We start from the raw sequence: 15,163 nt of genomic DNA, 5'->3' as shown, positions 1-15,163 counted from the left end.
AAACCAAGCATAGGTCTTACATGCAGTTAAGATTGCTCTCAACACCTCTAGCTGAGCCGTTTTCTCTACTGCATCAGGTGCTGCAAATTTACAGAGATAGCTAGCAAACATGCACATGTAACTCCACCCAGGCCCTGAGTTACCAGCCAGTCCCAAAAATATTTAAAAAAAAAATTAAATCCACACAAATCATGACACTGACTGCAAACTGGGGAATTAAATAAACAAGATCCATTTGTCATTTTGGGGTTTTGTTTGTTTACTTTGAGTTTTATTTGTTTGGTTGCTTAGGGGGGTATTTGTTTTCTTACTTGTTGAAGCCTGGAAGTCTGGTTGAGCATTATTTTACAGTTGGGGGGGGGGGGGGGGGGGGGGGCGGGGAGCAGAGAACCCAATGCCTGTTTTTGTAGAATCACAGGACTGTTAGGAATGGGCTGCAGAAGATCTCATCAACCCATCACATCAGCTCAGCTGTGGCTTTATCTAGACAAGCTTGGAAAATGTCCAAGGAAATATTTTCCATCTCCCTGAGTATCTGAGAAAGCTTTTTTCCCTAATGCCCAATCTGAATTTCCCAAACTGCAGCTTGTGGCTATTGTCCCTTATGGCACCAACTGCCACTACTGAGAAGAGTCTGGCTGCATCATCTCTGGAACTGCCCTTCAAGTAGCTGCAGGTGCTGTTAAGTAACCCCAGCCTCTTCTTTGCCAGGCTGAACAAGCCCAGTTCTGACCACTTCTTTTAAAAAATGATGTAGTCTAAACTCCTGACCTTCTTGGTAGTCCTTCCCTGGGTCCACTCTTGAACTGAGAAGTCCAACGCTGGGTCAGCCTCACCTCATTACAAGCTGAGTGGAATAGCATTGCAGAATCATTTCCCTTGGAAAAGACCTTTAAGATTGAGTCCAACCAGTAAACCATGTCCCTAAGCACCACAACTACACAGCTTTTAAATACCTCCAGGTGTGGTGACTCAACCATTTCCCTGGGCAGCTGGTTCAAGTGATTGACAAACCTCTCAGTGAAGAAATTTTCCCTAATTTCCAATCTAAACCTCTCCTGGCACAACTTGAGGGCTTTTCCTGTTGTCCTATCACTTATTACTTAGGAAAAGAGACTAACACCCACCCCACTACATCCTCCTTTCAGATAGTTGTAGACACCAATAAGGCCACCCCTCAGGCTCCTTTTCTCCAGGCTGAACAACCCCCGTTCTCTCAGCCACCCCTCATAAGATTTGTGCTCTAGATCCTTTACCAGCTTCTTTTGTCTTCTCTGGGTGTACTCCAGCACCTCAGCATCTTTGTAGTGACACAGTATTCAATGTGCACCCTCACCAGTGCTGATTACCGGGGTACAATCACTTTCCTAGTCCTGCTGGTCACCCTATTTCTGATATGAGCCATAACAACTTCTCTGGACACAGTCCTCCTCAAATGTGGTTTGCCTTATTCCTGATGAAAGTGCAGCATTGACTCAGACATCATTGCTGTCACCCATGGTCCTCTTGCTAGGGTTGCTACGCATGCAGTTGGTGCCCAACCAGCCTTGATGGAGATTCTGCCTGAGGCTTGGGACAAACTGTCACCACTTTAAACTTCTTGAAAAATCTTGTGAGGGCTGGATCAGCCAAAACCTCATGTCATGCAGACCCTTGAGCCTGAGGCTCCATCATTGAACATTGAGTCAGCTGGTCCCTCTAGTATAGTAACAGTTCAGAATTAGTTCAGAACTGGAGGCTTGATTCACTGTGGAGGCTGACACAGACACATCAATGCAGGGACACACACAGACACTTTCTGGCTTGGTTCTGGAATAGTTGCAGGTGTCTCAAGTTTCCAACCAAGCCCAAGGAGAGGCGACTCAAAAGATGTCCGGGCACACCTTTTGATTCAACACGTCTCCATATAGCTCTGGGATTTGACGAGGGCTGCCAGGCTCTACTTCCTGGTGAAGGAGGGGAAAGACCAAAGGTTTAATGTTTCACTAGGGGCGGGTACCCTATCACTGGAGACTGCACAGAAACAACTTCTCGCACTCAGCCAGAGCTTGAGTGAAAAAGGAAAAGTAATTACTTTCCTACACTGATAGAAGCACTCAGACAGACCCAATTCCTTAGAAGTCATTCTTGTTACTGAAGAAGGAAGGTTACCCAGCACATATCCCAATTTAGCAAAGGATCAGTGCTAAACATTTGGTTCATCTCAGTGCAAAACAATGGATTTTTCCTGCACTTTGGATGTCCTGCAGCACAGCACCAACATCATCACATAAAACTCCCTGGTTTGCACAGGACAGGCACAATGCACAAATTATCAGCATTGAATAGAAGAGTAAAATTAATGACAGAACTCTGTTTACAGAGGTTTTGGGACAACCAAAAAAGCAACTCATGCAAATACAATGTAAAACACTGGTTACGGGAAACATCGCTGACTTGGACTTGAAATGCATCAATATTTTGACTGGTAAGTTTGCCTTAGCAGCAACTGAAAACAGATCCCAGCAAGGCGACCAAGCGAAGCAATGATTTGCAGACACAGCCACTCCACCAGATACCATTCTTGTCCTGCCGGGGGCATGCAGTGCAGGCAGCCAACCAGCCACATGCTCTCACTCAGATTTAGATTCTTTTTACTGGCATTGATGAGGGAAATGGATTTGGCTTTAAAAAGGGAGTTTAATTTTCAGCCTCTGAGGCAAAAGACACAATTCTGAGAAGCAGAGACTCAAACTCTGTGCCTGGTGTGGAGGTCACCACAGAGAATGAGCTACTACTACCACCAGAGTCAGTTTCTGTACATCACTGGATGCCTCTTGATGGCTCAGTGCCCAAGCCTGCTCCTTATCCTCCCAGATCAGGCCACAGGTAAGAACATGCCCTGGGTCCAACTCAGTGAACCTCTTCTAGCAATAGTCTCTTTAGGCAGCATCATTTATCTCCCATCCCTGCACTTTGGCATGGACAGGACAAAGGGAAGAAGGTAGCAGTTCTAAGCCACCTTAAGAAACCATGAGCCAAGACATGTCCATAGTGCCCTGGCCCCAAAGACACTGGGATGAGCTATATTCTCCAGACTTGGCCAAGAAGTTGGCAGCCCCAAGTCATCTTCATGTCCTCCTGCAAGGTCTTCTGCACAGAAACTTGGACTTTCCTGACTTTTCAGCATCTGATTTTTTTTTAAATCTCACCCCCTGAAAAAGTCAGTCTAGGGACTAAACGTGGCAGCACAAGCATCAATGGAAAAACAGTTCATATGACTGACACCAGGTAGATCCTCCTCCCCTTCTCTTTAATGAGAAGCCTGTCTGAAAACATGTGCAGGAGCCAAAGTACGATGGAGATTAACTCTGCTCCCAGCTATGCTCTGCTGAAGACCACATGTGTATCCATCTATTAGGGGCTGGTTCATCTATACCTGCAGTGATTAAATGCAGGTACCATTAAATATAGATATCAGCTGGCATTGCATTTTTATCCAAAGGTGCCTTCTGGCTCAATTATATACTATACCACGGGTAGCACTGGGTCACTGACCAGACACTTTTAAAAAAATAAAGGTTCATTTAAAAACTGGGGAGGAATAGGTTACGAGTAGGGAAATAATTTTCTCGGGTAGGATAAATAAACTTTAAATAGACAGATATTCCAGAGAGACTATGGTGAAAGCAAACAAGGAGATAAATGTCTTGCAGTGAAGTTACAGATTAGGCCATTAGCAATGCATTAAGTCTTGACACTTATTCTCAACATTTTTCAAGTATTTATAGTTGCCTTCCCTAGTATATCTTTCCTGAGGCCTATTTATCTGGTGATCTCTGGAAAAACAGTGGGAAACCTGAGAACATCTTTACAAAAAGTTTGCAAAGACTTACTGTTTATGTTACTTGGGCAGAAATCTTTCTTAAATCGCTAGAAATGGAAAGCAAGGCCGGCTCAAAGTGCTTAGGGAGGGACAATCTACCCATACCAATACCAGCAATTGGAAATGTTGGTTGAAAAAATGATGAATTGTGGGGAACTAAATCCTAAATCCTTCTCTCAATTGGTATTTTTGTCACAGAGGAAGCTGTAGCACCACAAGATACTCTGGGTGGGATTCGCCTGTCTGCAGGCAGTCAAAATAAGCTTTACAGCCTCAAAAGAGCCATGAAGAAGGACAGAAGTGCAGATGTGTTGCCCAGCAATGAAGGGCATTTCTCAGGCCTCAAATCACCTATGAATGCAAGCTGGCAGGTCTCTCCAGCTATACAGAAAAAACACTAGGATGAACCAAATCCTGCTCCACACAGATCACTCACATGTCCTTGTCCTTGGGGGTATGCACCCATATTTGTGGCAGGCAGGAGAGCTGGCTGGAGATGTTGGGGAGGGACTCATTGCTTCTTGGGTCCATCAAAGCTTCCATTTCTCCTTGCGAAGTTAAGTCGTACTTCTGTGGGCTGTATGCTGGGAGATGTCAGGAGGGACACAAGGTGTGAGATGAATAGTTATGAGCATACCTTCCTCTCCTTGCAAGAGCATCACAAGGCCACTGCATCAAAACCAGTGAGGCATGCAGATATTTGGGCAAGGAGGAACATAAAAACTCTTTATGGACACATAGCCCTCAGGGAGTTATCATCCTGGTGATGTTTCTTACGCCCTGAAATACAAGAGGGGAAAGGGAAGAAATATCCCAAAGCAATTTCCCAATAGTGGGAATGCTGAATTGCCATAATGAGGGAAACCACTCAACACCAGCCATGGTCGGTGTGAGCTGTCACATACACAGGATCTGGCCCGATCCCTCTTTTCCCCTGGCCCCGACACTGCGGGAACTGCTCTCATTTGTAGTCTGGTGAAAGATTTATACAGTTAAGCAAATAAGCATAGACGGTCCGGTATTGCCAAAGTTATGTCCCATGTTTGTTGACTGATTTATTCCTTTGTCTAATTGTGTTCATGAAAAAAGCAGCTCACTAATGAATGGAAAAAGACTCCACATGGCCAGCAAAAAAAAAAAAAAAAAGCCATGTTTAGTTTACAAAATAGCACAGTCTTCAGGGATTTTCATAAAAACTACGGAGACAGTCCAAATCAGCAATGAAATCAGATTCCTGGTGGCTGCTGAACTCTTTTGGCTCTTTCTATGTGTGTATTAAATTGCAAAAAGCAATTATTTATAATTTGTTTTTATAAAAATGCTGGTGCGCTCATTCTGCCTGGCAAATTATTTCTGTGAAATGGAAAAGGCTATTGTTCATTCTTTTGGTAAAGTCTTTGTTACTTAGCATATTAAACTGCAAATCACATTTTAGCTAAAATATGGCTGGTTATTATTAACATTTTAATGGTAAAGCCCCAAACCTATAACTAAGGCTCCGTTCAGTGCCCTGCAAACTCAAAAAGAGGTCGAGACTCAGACGAGGGAAAACAATTAGATCCTCCTTGTCTTGCAGATGGGACCCCAACAGACAGAGGGGTTTAATGACTTGTCTGAAATCACAGAGGAAGTCTGTGGAAGAGGCTGGAGTCAGACTCCATCATCCTTTGGACTCCAGTCCTGTCGTCTAACCACAGGGCAGTTTCTCCTCTCTAATATTCTGGAAAAATTAAACCAAAAGAGAACATTTCTGAATGCTGGAATTTGACAACCAAACATGCAGATGGGGCAGAGACTGTGTCAATTGTAAAAGAGTTTTGGAAAAATCCCGTGGCCTGAAGTCAGGAGCGTTACACCAAGAATAACATGACCAAATAGGAAGAAAAATCTTGGTTCTTTGTATCCATCCAGCCCCATGGGCTCCAGCAGGATCTCACCAGAACTGGAGCCTCTTGTCCTTTTGTGCTCACTCACACTGCATGGCACCTCGCTTAGCATGCATTTCAGTCAGACACATCTCCCAGGTGCTGCCGTGCCCCAAAATATCTCCTGGCCAAACAGAAACCCCTCAAGTTTCAGTGAGCTGTTGCCACACAGTGGAGAAGGGCAGCTGGGCTGCCCAGAGCCCAGCTTCTGACCTCCTTCAAGTAAAGGTATCCAAAGCCAGCAGATGCCACCAGCCTCTAGTGGCCTGCTATGATAGGGCATCGGTAAGTCAGCAAGAAAAAAAAAAAAAAAAAAAAGACAAAAAAAAAGACTTTTCCCATAGCAAAAGCCCAGATCTGCTGGGTGAGCTCTGGCCCAGGCAAAGAATGATCTCCCCCAGACTTGCCATTCTTCTTCCTTAAATCTCAAGCCACGCTTGCTTTAGGCAAGCATGACATGGCCCTGTATACAGGAAAATACACTTAAAGGAGTATATGCCATCTGCTGCTGAGCTGGGTCCAAGCAAAACCACACACATTAATAAGGGCTGGTGGCAGCCCAGAAGCGATGGATACTTCTGCAGCCCCTGTGGTTGTGTCTTCAGCTTACTGGCATGTTGGCATGACCAGCCTTCAGACAACTCACTGCTGGGTAACGGATGAAGCCCTGGGCTCCAAGATACACACAGTGCATTGGAAGTCCAAGGTTTATAGCCAAAGAATATGCTAGATGTGACAAAAACGGATACACAAGCACACAAATAGAGCCTCATACTTAGCCTGCGATACGCAATATTTCATTCATCTGGTATTATACAGCCACCTTCTGGAATCACAGCAATGTCTGGAATGCAAAAGCTGTTTATCATTTAAATAACATTTAAGCCATTATAATTTATATGAGAATTGTAACTGATTGGGGTTGTATGGAGCTTCTTGTTGTGGTTAGCTGTAGGAATGCTGCAGATTTCCTCTGCACACATTACATTCTGCACACAATGGGAGCCCCAGACATTTTCAGCTAGTCTTGAGACTCCTGCGTTTACCAAAACATTTTCCTGTGTCAGAATCAAACAATTGCCTGATTTATAACTCTTGAGCATTCAGGAGACCACCAGCTACACAATGTAACAGGAATCTCTCTGTCGGTTAGCCTTGTGAGAGCCCAAACAAAATAGGGATGTCTATTCGGTGTTTCTGCTAATGTATGTTTCTGCACAAAGCAATTAAAGAAGGGCAAAGCACGTGTCTGCAAAACCTTGCACATCCCATCCACAGCTTCCCTGCACAGAGGAGGGTCTGTGTTAACATCCTCGGACAAATCCTTATCTGCTCAGGGCTGAGGGAGACACAGGTACCCTCCCAGCCTTGCTCCATTTGGCTGGCTCATTTCACCGCAAGGACTTGGGACCTGTGTGGGATTTGGAGGGAAGGGAGTGGCTGCTCCCACGTCCAGCTAGCTCTGTCTGCTACATGAGTGGGTGACAACCCTATGCTGGGGATATTCACTGTGTATGGAAGAAGAGGTGGGACAAAGTTCTCTATAGTCATGCAGGGCTGGACTTACCAGCAGCTCAGAAATGGTGAAATCCCAAAGGAGGCCAGACTCCTCTTGATGTACCTGGACTCTACATGCATTTCAAAGCCTAATCCAGAGTCTTTATTTTTTCCCCTCTAACAAACACCACCACTCGATCTCAGCTGAAGTCTTGAACGGGATTTGCACAGCCAGAGCAAACCCGAGTTTGCCCAGTTACAAGTCGGAGCAGAGTACACGTCCTGCCTGTCATCCACCTCACGTGTGAAAACGCAGTTTTAAAAGCTCGAGAAGACATGGGCCCTTGGCAATATTCACTCTCCCAGCCAGGTCTGCATTCTCCACATTGGTGGTAAAGGCTGTAGCCAGGTCCACTTGGGGAGAAGAACTGCAATTTTGATTTTACTTAGGAGGGATGACAGTCCCAAGATTGCTGGGGCTTTCTGTTCAAACCACCATAAGGCTTGGGAGACCTTTCACTGTTTCCTCTCAGCCTTCCCACCTGCCTTCACTTGATTTCACTCAAGACAAAGAAATCAAACCTCCCTTGCTGGAGGTGGTCTCCTTAGCAGTTATAACTCTGAGTTGGATATCAGGAATCTTCATGGTAGTTCGAAGAAAATTTTCAAGGTAATTCAGTTAAACCAGCGTTCAACACTGAATACAACTCTACCACGGATAGACAGGTAAGACATGGAAAAGTCTAGATGACACATCCCTGCAGTCAGTCTACTCTATCATATAATTAAGTCCTACTTAAAATATATCTGCAACTTTGCTGTTAAGAGGCCAGCATCTGCTCATTAACATTTGCTTCTCTTCTTTCAAGTTCAGTCTCTATAGGCATGGCATTTGTTCAAGAGCAAAGGATGAGGACACATTCTTAACATGTTGCAGGGATGCCTGACACACAAAACAAACCCCAAACCTGCTCAATTGTGTCTTTAAAGTCCTCTCTTGAAATCTCATTGCTTACAAAAATTCTTCAGAATTATTTTGGAATAACACCAGGAACTACGAACAAAATGTGTCTCTCTGTAAGGAATCAAAGCAAACTTTGCACGCTGTTAGGATCCAACTCTGGCATCAGGAATAATTTAAAGTGGGACACCAGTGGCATGCAGAAGCTTTCCTAAGAGAAAATCCCTAAGAGCTATTTATTTTAATGTTTTAAAATAATGTTTAAAGCTTTTCCTCAAGATGCAGGCTCACAGCCCCCAACTTTTCTGTCATTGAGCACAAGTATTAGCACTTGTCATGGATTTGCCACCAGAGAAGAAGAGACCCTGATCCTTCTGTAAGGGGTGGCAAAAGTGTTTCTGCGCTGGAAAGAGTACAGAGGAGGAACTGGTGCTTCTAAACTTGCCAAAGCCCAAGAGTTTGTCAGCCCTGACCAGAGCTGTCTGTTGCTCATGGGAGCACTGGATGATAGCTGTGACCAGGACACGCTGAACATTTTCTATTGTAATATTTGGTATTGAGGCATTTTGCTTTGATATTATGGCTTAATTCTAGGCCATTCCTAAGGCCAAACATAAGGCTGGCAAAAGCCAGCAATGCCTACAGAGTCTTGGGCTGGACTTACCACTGTCAGTACCATTTGGCATTCATTAATCTTTTCACACTCCAGAGAGGGTGAAAATAACCCAAGAAGAGCTCACTGGGAGTTCTGCTGCCCAGTTCACATGTTCCATTTCTGGAACACGCAACTCCCTACATCAAAGTCTCCATGCACTAAACCCTGGCTTTTCCAGAAATCAAGCAATTCTTGCAATTTTTTTTCAGTCCAGGCTAGTGAGAACCCATCCTGCCAAAGCAGTGCTGGGTTTGAGGCCTTTCAATTAGGATATTTGAAACAAAGCAAAGGTTCTACTAGAAAAAGGGGTCTATCCCACCTCATTTTTCTAATGCCCTACCAGACAGCAATGGGATTATCTCTGTCAAACTGCCCCAAGGAGGGTGCTATGAAGAAATTCTCCCTGGCTTCCTACACTGAGCCCTGGAGATGCCTATAAAAACCAACACCAATCTAAGCAGCTCTGCCCAGGCTCTCACCTCATTATCTTCAAGACAAAAAATTAAGGACTTATTCATTTTATTTATCGCACAGCCAGGAGAGTGGTGAATTGCATTCCTCCTGAGCATCAGTGGGGTGAGTTGACCTTGGCTGGACACTAGGTACCCACCAAGCCACTCCGTCACTCCCCTCTTCAGCAGGACAGGGAGCAGAGAAAATAACAGGTGGGAAAACATTGCATGGGTCAAGATTAAGGCAGTCTAATAAAGCCAAAGCAAAAGCTGTGCACGGAAGCAAAAGAAAGCAGAACAAAATATTTATTCTTTACTTCCCATCAGCAGATGATGTCCAGCCACTTCCAGAGAAACAAGGTTTTAGCATGCATAGCAGTTGCTCCAGAAGACAAATATCATAAACAACAAACACTCTCTCTTCCTCCTTTCTCTCAGCTTTTTACTACTAAGGAAGCACCATATGGTATAGAATATTCCTTTGGTCAGTTTGGGCCAGCTGCCCCGGCTGTACCTCCTCCCAAGATCTTACCCAGCCCCAGCCTACTGCCAAGGGAGGGGGAGAAGTTGTGGAGAGCGTGGTGGTTCAGCCCCAAACAGTGGCTGAGCACTACAGGCCACTCACTTGTTCCCGGAGGCGAAAAAGACAGAGCCCCCATGGGTTGGGACAAGGACAGTTTACTGACAAAAGCACCGTGAAAGGGAAACAATAGCAGCTGGGTGCAAATTACACTCACACCCAGTGATAACACAGAGCATTTTACCAACCCGATGATAACACAGAATACTGCAGGATGACTGACCCAACTCTCAACCACAGTCAGACTGCCCTGGATACACCCAGGGCTGACCCCCCCCCCCCCAGCCAGCCCCCTTTTATGGTGGAGTGATGTCAGGTGGTGTGGAAATGGCCCGGGCTAACTCAGCTTAACTGGGCTGGCTGCTTGGGGAGGTTAACTCTGGCCTGGCCAGAACGATAACCTCCACACATACCAGCACAGCTCAGTAGTAGCCAAACCCCTGGTGTGCTGGCACACCTGGCTAGTTACCGATACACAGCACTATGAGGGCTGCTATGGGGGAAGTAACTCCATCTCAGCCAAATCCAATATATTCAGCTGTTACATCATTTACTGAATTCAGCTGGCTCTGCATAGATGAAGCCACAACAGCCTCAAAGCCATGGGAATGCAGAGGAGCAGAATACCTTGTTGTGAATGCACAGGCAGATCTGCAGAAAACCTTCCTCTATATTATGATGCATGAAGAGGAAAGGCTCTAGAATAAATTTTCAGGCTGGCAATTAAAAAACCCAACAACAACAACAACAAAAAAAACATTCTCCCATCTGCAAAGCAAGTGTATTTGATCTAGAAAGCAATGAGACTCCATAAACATAGCACCTCCAGATATATTTTTCCTTCCTTCCAGAACAAACTCGCTACCACTTGGCCACTGTCAGCTTAAATGACTTCACCTGGTTTGTATTATCCCTTTGAATACCAACGATGACCAGCTGCCTTGTTTTTACTTTGAGAAGAGCTGTAAGATCTGGATTTCTTGGCTCTAGGCTGAAATCCTGACCCAAATTCACTGGGAATTTTGCCTGTGGTTTCCATGCTGCCAGGATTTAATCTTCAGGTCTTTCAGCCACCTCCTCCTCTGCTTTCTGTGTTGGGAAAGAATTTGTTTAAGACTCGCTTGGTCATGATTATGTTTGGGAATGTGGTTCATGGTTCATGCTAGGAGAATTTGTACCATGTCATTTTGAAATGCCTCCATGTGTGACTGCATGCTCTCTGGGGGACAGTGAGATACCGGATACCCTGTAGAGCATTTGGGTGTTGTATGCAGCACCTTTATGAAATTAAAGTTTAATTGAGAGTCGAGTACAAGCACATCTCCTTGTGTCTGATCCTCCTGTCTTCATTCAGTCCAAAACTCACGCTACTAGAGAATGATGGTCAAGCACTACTGCACTGCAAATGTGTTTTGGCAACAGTTCCTGCACAAAGTGGCAGAGCAGCTGGTCAGGGTAACTTTTAAGGTTACAGAATGATATGATGATTTTTCAACCTGGTCACAGCACAGGAAAAAACTGTAACTTTTTCCTGGCCTCCACCATCTAACAAAGGACATTACAATCAGGTGTAGCCACAGTATTTCACAACATTTCTGACCACAGACCAAGGTAGCAGCTCCTTTCAGTGTCTGTCCAAAACTCAAGAACAGGCTTGTTAAGAAATAGCTGTGTCACTGGATGTAATGCAGATGGTTAAAACCCCCTCTAAGTTAGTGTTACCCATGGTCTTCCACCCCCTCTGCTCTGTTTGAGGTTATGGTGCTGGGTTTTGCTTTGGATCTATGAGATGCTGAACGCCAGTGGGGTTTGTGCTGACTACTGTTGTGAGTGGCAGATACGAATGCTTATATCATAGGCTGAGCCCCCAGCAATGAGTCACAGAGTTAACTGTTCTGCATGACACAAACATGTTTATGGTGTGCTGCTGGATCCAGATACAATTAACTCTCTGCTCTGTAGGAATACATACCCTATAGTGGGCAGGGTAGCTTTACTATAGTTAAACTGCCCTAAAATGAACGTGGTGGGCTTCCCCAAGGGAGCTCATCGACCCACCCCCTTTGCAGGCTCACCACTGGATGTGTTATGTTTGGTCCACATTTGAAGCTTGCAGCAAAATTAATGCCATGAGTCTAGCAAGGAGATTACAAAATCATTGCTTTGCAAGATTAAAAGCAAATAAAATTGTAGTGTGCTGTCTTCAGAAAGTTACTATGCTAAAAGCAAATGTAAAACTGTTGGCAAGAAGGTAAATTAATTAAACAATACAAACAAGAAGCCAGGTGGTGGGGAAGGGGGAGAAATCATCTCATCGTGCTGCGTCATCACTTAGTATCTCAACACCCCATCACAAGGAAAGGAGGGAGCAAGCCCCAAGGCAGAGGCAAATAAGCAGAAGGAATCCAACTTGGGGAGTGAGGGGGGGAGCAGCCAGATCCCAGAGCACTATGTTACTTTGCCACCTGCTCCTAGGGAGGGAATCGGCCAGGGAAAGATGTAGAACAAAGCCAGGAAAGTGGGGGGCCATGTTACTGCACACAGCTCAGCCAAGAGCTCCTGGGGTGCGTCGAACAGCATCGGCAGTGCCCGGACCAAACGCAGCTATCCCCGCCAGCGTACATCAGGGGTCTCCGAGATGCGTGAGACAAGCGACTGCGAATGCAGAGGGGGCAGCTGGGGGGCACGGTGCTGGAAACCCGCTGCGGGGGCCGCGGGTCGCGCCGGCCTCTGCCGGGCCCAGCCGACATTAGAGGGCACCATTGCCCCGCGCATCGGCGCCTTCCCGCGGGCAGCTCAGCCGCCGCCGCCCGGCTTCCAACCCGCCCCTCCCGTCCGGGGAGGGGGGCGAGCGGCCGGGCGGGGGAGCCGGGGGCCGCCCCGTCCCCCTCTGTTGTTTTGCAGCCAGGCCGGGCAGGCGGAGCTCGGCAGAGGGTGAGGACGCTCGGTGGCTCTGGCTGGCGCCCAGCTCCCGGCTCGACCCCCGGCAGGACCGCCCCGCCGGCGGCAGAGAGGAGGGGCAGAAACCGGCAGAAGCTGGAGCGCAAACGTTTATGGCATGGGTCGGTTTTCGGTCAGCTCGGCTGCATGTGCCAGGGCCGGACGGCCCGGGCTTCGGCCGGCACTGCCGTGGGCAGGAATAGGTGCCGGGGTGGGGAAGAGGACGTGGTGGGGGCAATTAAGGCTTGGATTCATTTGCTCTCCCTTGAAATTGTTTTCAAGGTCTTTACCATCTGGACTCTAAGCATCCTCCACTTTTTGCAAGTCTGTCTCATAGTCCCTTGGATTTCACTTGGATTTCATGCATCTTCTAGTATTGTGGGGCTTGCTGGTTTGTTTGGGTTTTTTCCCATACTCTCAGATTTTGCTTCCTGTAGGTGTGACAATCAACACACTGGGGTCCATGTGGGGATGCTCAGTTTTGGACCAGGCACCCCTCCTCTGCAACAGTCCGGGCTTCAGGACTCGCGCAAGAGCCTTAAACAGCATTAAAAAGACCTGTTTACTTAAGAAACATGAAACCAAAAATAAAACCGGTGGAATGGCCCCTTCACCACACACACACCCCCCCTAGAAAAAGTACAACTAACCTATGAAAAGCTACTCTAAAATAAGTATTACCATAGATCAAGACGAAAGGCTGGGGAATGTCAAAACAAGCAAAACACAAACCTCTCGTTTGATACAAATAATGGCCATGAGCAGTACCTGTCAGCGTAGAGCATGACTTTCACAGAAATTATGCGAACAAAGTAGTAAAAGTAAAAATAAACGGAGCATTTAACTGCCGCTCAGGTACAACTACACAGACAGCCAGCAAAAAAGAGCCACCCTCCATGGGTATGTACTATTAGCCCAAAATGCAGTTTGGTACCCGCAATTCCAGGCTTGCTTTCCAAGTTAAGAGCATGGTGTCAGTAAGGCTTGCCACACTGCGATTCACAGACAGCATCCCTCAAACCAGACAGGTTTCCAATCCGTCACGAAGGGCCAGATGGCGGGTGGACTTCATCTAGTAAAACAACATGATGGAAAGGGAGAGGAAAAAAAAAGTGTGATGAGAGAATGTGATCCCCCCCACCCCGTGCACTGGCAGTTCCATCAATAGATTAGGCAAAATTCACTGCTACCTTTGTGCTGCTCTAATGATGTGCAGCAGCTGGACAGCAAGGCCAGCTCTTCTTTTAACAACCAAGAACAGGAAAATAATAACAATAAAAATACTAATGGAAATGAAATGAAATAAAGCATTCTTCTGAGGTATCAGCTTTTGCATATTTTTTTTAGAAAAGCAATTCAAATTGAGTTAAAACTGTCAGCATTTTTTCAGGGTTCTGTTTAGACTATTATTTGCCTATTTTAACCCCTGAACTAGTATGGGTTTGCCTACCTAGCAGATCTAGATTTTTTTTATGACTGTCAACAAATGTAAAATTCGAAATGTTACACCGGCTTTAACAATTCCAAGTGTAATTTGCTGGTGAAAAAACTTTGATGAGAAGTTTGGGCAGTCTGTGCTAACTTGAACTTTAATTGCAATGGGTTTACTTAAGCAGGATTCCGCAGTGGCAACATTGCCACTGGTATAAATGCAAAACTGGAAATTGCTTGTGATCACAATGACAGTAAGTGAGAAGCGTGTGGGAGAGAAAGTACTGATGTTTATTGGTCTGTGTCTCTGCTAAAGCAATTATGGAATATAACAAGTTCTGAAATGAAGCAATCACACAGCATTTGAAGAATCCAAAGTTAAACATTGTTAAACTTGTATGATAACAGTGTATTAAAAGGAACTGAGAAGGGAGAAAAGCAGAAACCTTCAAACCTCGGGGGCCTTAGCAATGGACACCGAGGACAATTCCTACAGGAGATGTTCATCCTGAGACTCTCCAGAAGACAGACTGCTCCTCTGTGGCACCGTATTATGGGGTCCCATTTGCCTCCATACACAAACATCTCACCAGACCCTCTCTTCTGAAGGAGATAATCTGGAGCTCTGCAACAACCAGTCCCAACAGAACAACGGAGCCAAGGCTCACTCTTCATCAGATTTCCTCAGTTACTCCCTGCTTGCTTTGCAGCACAAGGACCTTTCTTCCTCTGTCTGCCAAGCCATCAGACTTAGTCCTGGCTCTGATGGTCAACCTGGACTCTTTCCAAACAGGAATAGTCAAACACAGTAAACCTCCTGCAATAGCAATCCTTTTGCCATTATTCACAAGCCATAA

Source organism: Gallinula chloropus, assembly GCF_964237585.1.
Source record: "Gallinula chloropus genome assembly, chromosome: 4".
NCBI classification, from domain to species: Eukaryota; Metazoa; Chordata; class Aves; order Gruiformes; family Rallidae; genus Gallinula; species Gallinula chloropus.
This window is presented reverse-complemented; position numbering follows the sequence as displayed.